We start from the raw sequence: 6000 nt of genomic DNA, 5'->3' as shown, positions 1-6000 counted from the left end.
AGATAAAAGGAAGCTGAATTAAGGCACCGTCCGACCCCGTCGCACAAGGAGGAAGCCGTGGACCGAATCTTGGATGCCATAGCGTCGAAAGCCTCGTGGTCCGCTTCCTTAATCAATAATCTCCACTGCTGCAGAAATACACCAGTTTTAAATAAGCAACTCATAGGATTAGCCGGGAAGATATGTTCGATGGTAAATTTGTTTCTAGTGGTCCACAACGACCAACAAATCGCTGCAAACCCAACCCAGAAGATCCTTTTAGAAGCCCCAGATAAGCCGCTGGACAATCTCCGCAAGTCCATGAAGGACGATGGATTCCAATTCACTTGCAGCCAATAACGAGTACAACACTTAGCCAAAGAGCACTGAAAGAAGATATGGTCAGTGTTTTCGATGGCCCCACATAAGGCGCATCTGTCAGAGCCCAGACCGTTCCTTTTCCGAATTTGATCGGCTGTGGGAAGCTTCCCATGAAAAAGCTTGCCACATGAAAATTTTGATAGGAGGGATACGGGCACTCCAAATGCATTTGAACTTGGACATAGGGGAGCCAGAAATAAGTTTAGCATAGACAGACTTAACCGAAAAGCGACCAGAAGAAGAATGGGGCTAGACAACCGAGTCCTCTTCCTCCGAGAGCAAGGGGAAGCAAGCAATAAGACGCTGCCAATCTTCCAACTCTTCAGGAGAGAGCGTCCTACGAAGGTCTAGATCCCAGTTATTTAGAGAGAGCTCAAAGATAGAGATCTCCGGGTTAGAACAGTAAGAAAATAAGATCGGGAACGACACCGCGAGGGTGGTTTCCCCACACCGCCAGTCTAACCAAAAACGAGTAGACTTACCATTTCTAACTATAAACTTGACCAAGGGTTGAAAAATCGGACGGACTTTAACGAGCTGATGCCAAAACTGGGAGCCACCAGTGGACGAAGCAAACATGGGGCTCGACGTCGGGAAGTACTTAGCCTTGAGAATGGTGAGCCAAATTAAGGGGGCGCTCCACGGAAGACATGATTTTCCACCACCACTTTAAAATGAGGCACTTATTCATGACAGCCGTATTAATGATGCCTAACCCTCCCAGGTTTTTGGGTTGACAAATGTATTTCCATTTCACCATCCTGTATTTGCGTTTATTATCGGCCAAATTCCAGTAAAAGGCACCCCTGTGCTTATCAAAGCCAGCGTGGGTCCCTCCAGAGAGGAGGTAAAAACCCATCAGGAACATGGGGAGGGAAGACAGGCAAGCGTTGGTAAGGGCAACCTTGCCCGCTTGGGTATTATATCGGCCTCTCCACGGCAAGACCCGATTGCCCACCTTAGTGACAGCCGGAGCAAAATCTTTAGCCAGCAGCTTGTCGGGAGAGATCGGAAGGCCGAGATATTTGAAAGGAAAGGAGCCTAGGGAGCAGTTAAGGAGGTGGGCAACTCTTTGGGCCTCAACATCCGAGACCCCAGTAACAATGACTTCACTCTTGGCGAAATTAATTTTAAGACCAGAGAGAGCTTCGAAGCAAAGGAGCAGGAATTTCAGGTGGGTTATGCTAGCCTCATTTAGTTCAACCATAATGATAGTATCATCCGCATATTGTAAGTGAGAGATGCCATTAGGGACAAGGTGAGAGCTGACAGGAGTGTTGTGGCCAGCAGCGACAGCCCGAGTCAGAATATGAGAGAGAGCATCAGCGACAAAGTTGAAGAGAAGGGGAGAGGCCGGGTCACCCTGCCTCAGGCCCCTGCCGTTGGCGAAGAAGTGACTAATGTCCCCGTTGACTGAAACAGAAGTGTGGCCACCCGTGAACAACTGCATAAGCCTGTGAACTACCGCACCATAAAAGCCCTTGGCTAGAAGCACTTGTCGGAGGAACCTCCAACTAACCGAGTCATATGCTTTTTCAAAGTCAAGTTTTAGGATCACCGCTTTGGAGCCCCAGACTCGCAGGTCATGAACAATCTCATGGAGACAAAGAATACCATCCAGTATAAACCTGCCCTTTATGAAAGCTGATTGGAAAGGGCTAAGAGAGCGGTGAGTGATTGGGGAGAGCCTAGTAGCAAAGCCTTTAGCCGGTAGCTTCGCGAAGTTATTGATCAAGGCTATAGGTCTAAATTGAGTGATCATGTCTGCCCCTTTGACTTTAGGGATAAGAGTAAGCACAACATAATTTAACTGTGATATATCAACGGTGCCCAACCAGAAGCGTTGAATGATAGCTTGGACGAGGCCCCGCAGCTGGGGCCAGAACTGCCTAAAGAAGGGGATGGAGAAACCGTCTGGGCCCGAGGCTGCATTGGTATTGGCTGAGCGAATCGTGTTGAAAATCTCCTCATCAGAAAGGGGGATCAGCAAGGCTTCGTTATCATCGTTTGTAACCTTATCCTGAGAGGTCCAGAAGGAATTGGCCAGTCTAAAGCCCACCTCAGGCTTAGTGGAGAGGAGAGAGGAGAAGAAGTTGACCATGTGCGACATAATCTCGGAGTGATTAGAAACCCTGACGTTGTTGATGAGCAAGCTATCAATCATGCAACGGCGTCGCCTACCGTTGGCAATGGCAAAGAAGTACGCAGTAGGGGAATCGCCTTTTAGAGTCCAATTAATGTTGCCCCTTTGTCTCCAATAAACTTCCTCTTGACGGTGCAGGGCCAGAAGGGCCTCTTCTAAATCATAACGAGCCTGCCATTCAGGGGGAGAGAGGCCAGGGCCATCCGCGCGTGCGTCCAAGGAGCCAATTTGGGCAGCAAGCCGAGCCTTGTCACGCCTTGACTCAGCAGCGTGGTTCTTAGCCCAACCACGGAGAAATTTACGGAGGAAATATGAGCATTGGTGCCAGTCATCCATCGGTCCAAAAGAGCGTCGAGCAGAAGATAAGAAAGAGGAAATCTTATGTGCAATCAGGTCAGCAAAAACGTCAACCAAAAGCCAAGGAGCATCGAACTGGAATCGCAGAGAAGAGACGGAGTGAATCCCATCGTCAAGAATCAGGGGCGCGTGGTCAGACCCCACGATGGGCGGAGCCCGAAGGGAGGCCCAAGGAAGCAAGGAGTCCCACCTAGGGCAGATGAAAACGCGATCAAGAACAGATCGAATGGGAGCCGTTTGATGATTTGTCCAAGTGAAACGAGCACCAACCCTAGGGATTTCACGGATAGCGGAGTCCCGAATAAAAGCGTCAGCAAGGGGCCAAGAAAAATTAGGCGAGTTTTTATCCAGAGGAGAGCGCATCAGGTTAAAGTCGCCGCCAATAAGCAAAGGGAGGTCACAAGATTCTATCTTATTCAAAATTTTGTCCAAGAAGATATAAGAAAGTGAGTGATCAGCCAGGCTGTAAACAACCATAACTTCCAAAAGCATACTAAGGGTGCGATGAGATGCCACTAAACTAGCCCAAAAAATGTCGTGGTCAAAGGCAAAAAAATCAAACATATCTCTTTTGGTACCAATAAGGATTCCACCCGAGTGGCCAGAAGAAGGCAAATATTCCAGTCAAACCTATCAATCCCAGCAACAGCAGAAAGTTCATTCGGGGAGAAGGAAGGTTTAAGCGTTTCAACAAGGCCAATGATGTCTGTGTTCTCAGAACGAACAAGATCTTTAATCTGGTCCCTGCGCCCCCTAGCGTCGAAACCTATAATATTCCAGAATAAGGCCTTCATCGATGGGAAAGGTTTTTTATGCGAAGACTCTACCTGCTGCTTGGGGCAATGCAGGGTTTAGAGCGTTTGCCAGCCCCGCGCCGAGGCGCAGCGGTGGGCACCTGATCCCTTTCAGGTCCCACCTCGACCCCACCGGCCACAACCAGTGAGGCGTCAACCCTAGAGACAACCTCCTTGGCCCTAGCAATATCCGCTTGTGCCAATTCATTTGCCCGAACAATATCCAACAATGAAGATGGAGACCCAAAACTAGGATCACAAGAAATGCCTACATCCTCTAAGATATGCAAAAGATGATCATTGGACTGCGACGGAAGGACTAATCGAACAGGAGAAGATACGGGGATAGAAGGGGTTGGGGAACATGGGGGAGTACCTGAGGGAGGAAGATCTCTGGCCGCAGCGCGCCGCGCCGCCCGATCAGCCACCCGCTCGCCGCTGAAGGAGATACGGCCGCTCTTGCGGGCGGTGGAAGTGGGAGAGCGCATCGGCACGGGGCGGGCGCGGCACGGGGAAGCCGCCGCAGACGAAGGACCCGAGGCCGCACCCAAATCAGCATCAAGCCTGCGGCAAAGCCCTGCCGCAGACTGCTTGGAATCACCAGAAGCCCTGCTGCGCGCGGAGAATTTCTTGACGAATGATTTCTTCTTCTTTCTCTTGGTCATGGGGCCGGACGGGGGCAAATCTTCAATACCAGAAAGGGAAGGGGAAGCGGGGCGGGCTGGAAGGTTGGAGCACACACCAGAGAAAGGGGTGCCCCTCGCTCCACCAGAAGCCGCAACCCCCCCCACCGACGCCATCCATCGATTCCTTGTTCCCACCCCCACCGAGGCGTTCTCCTTGAGTAAGTCACGATCTTCAGATGTTAACCCATCCCATTCCGACTGGGTGAAATGATTCTCCGTGCCAGGGTTCGAATCATCTGGAAGTCCATCTCCATCCTTGTCATCTTTGTCGTCGTTGCCCGAGGCTGGCCGAGGCGGTGGGGGCGGGGGTGACACCGGAGCCGCATCGCCCTCGACCCGAACCCTAAGACGGAAGCCACCAGCAGAAGGGAAGACATCAACGGAGTCGCGAATGCAAAGAGGATCGACGCACCAAACCCGCAGCCGCACAGGGCCCAAGACAAGCAGAGACTCCGGATCGACCTCGATAGGTTTGCCAATGAGAAGACCGAAAGCCATAAGAAAGGCAGTGGAGCGGAGCGTAGGTGGACCGTCATCGACTAGGACCCAAACATCAGTTAGCGGAGGGATAGCTTTCGATCCATTGGAGGCGGCCTTGACAGAAACGACCAATTGGTTGAGGGGAAGAGTGAAACTGGAACACGAAGATATCATCTGCAAGCTTTCTTTGGAGGGGAAAATGGCAACGAACTCAAACTCAGATAATTGGCGGATCTGCCAATTCCAACCACCACCATCCCATGAGTGGAGTTCATCGAGAAGAACCTGGGTGGAGATTTTCTTTCCCTTGACAGTAATGATGCCGGCGTTAGAAAGAGCAGGAATGGGAACCACTTGAGGAACCTCGCGATCGAGAGCGAAAAAAGAACATCCAGGTAGACCGAGGCCATAATGCACAAAGGCAGGAGGTTTGAGGCGGTTTTGGCAATCGACCGTAAGATGGCCGTCTTCTCTGCAGATGAGACAAAAGGGGGGTTTTGACATCGCGACTGAAAGTGACCAGGATGATGGCATGCGAAACAGTTGAGGGTGGGGGTGGCCACTTGGGTAGGAGGAGGGACACGCGCCGGAGCGGGGGGAGGCGGGGGAAAAATACCATCCCCGACAGATCCAGAAGCAGAGGCAGGACCCAGGCCGCCGGAGGAGGGGCGGCGACCCAGCGCCCCAGAGGAGCCGCGGGGCACGAACCGACTAGGCCCACCCCCATGGGCCGTCGGGGCCCGCACCGGAGCCCGCGCCGAGGCCGCGGCACCGCGAGGAGGAGGGGGCCGCGAGGTCGGGCCAGCAGAGCCAACCCTACTCGCCACGGCCCACCTCCCAAGGGTCCGAAGCGTGCGACGCAGAACCACCCAGAGGAGCAGAGGGACCGGCCGCCACCGAGCCAGATCCAAGGGAAGGGGGACCGCCAGGCTCCGCCGCAGCCCCCTCCGCACGGGCACGATCCGCCTGGAGCTTGGAACGGAGGGCGGCCTCATATTCCAGATCTACCTCCCCCTCAGCCGAGCCCTCCCGCCGCCGCTTTTGGCCGGACAAGGCCTCGCTGGAGGACCCGCGCGAGCGGTCCATCGAGACAACCGACGTAAACGAGAGAGAAAGGGGTGGAGGAGGAGTAGATCTGGAGAAAACTCGAATGGGGAAGCGGAGGCGACGCATGTCAGAG

This window comes from Aegilops tauschii, chromosome 7 (genome assembly GCF_002575655.3).
Source record: "Aegilops tauschii subsp. strangulata cultivar AL8/78 chromosome 7, Aet v6.0, whole genome shotgun sequence".
In the NCBI taxonomy this organism is placed as follows: domain Eukaryota; kingdom Viridiplantae; phylum Streptophyta; class Magnoliopsida; order Poales; family Poaceae; genus Aegilops; species Aegilops tauschii.
This window is presented reverse-complemented; position numbering follows the sequence as displayed.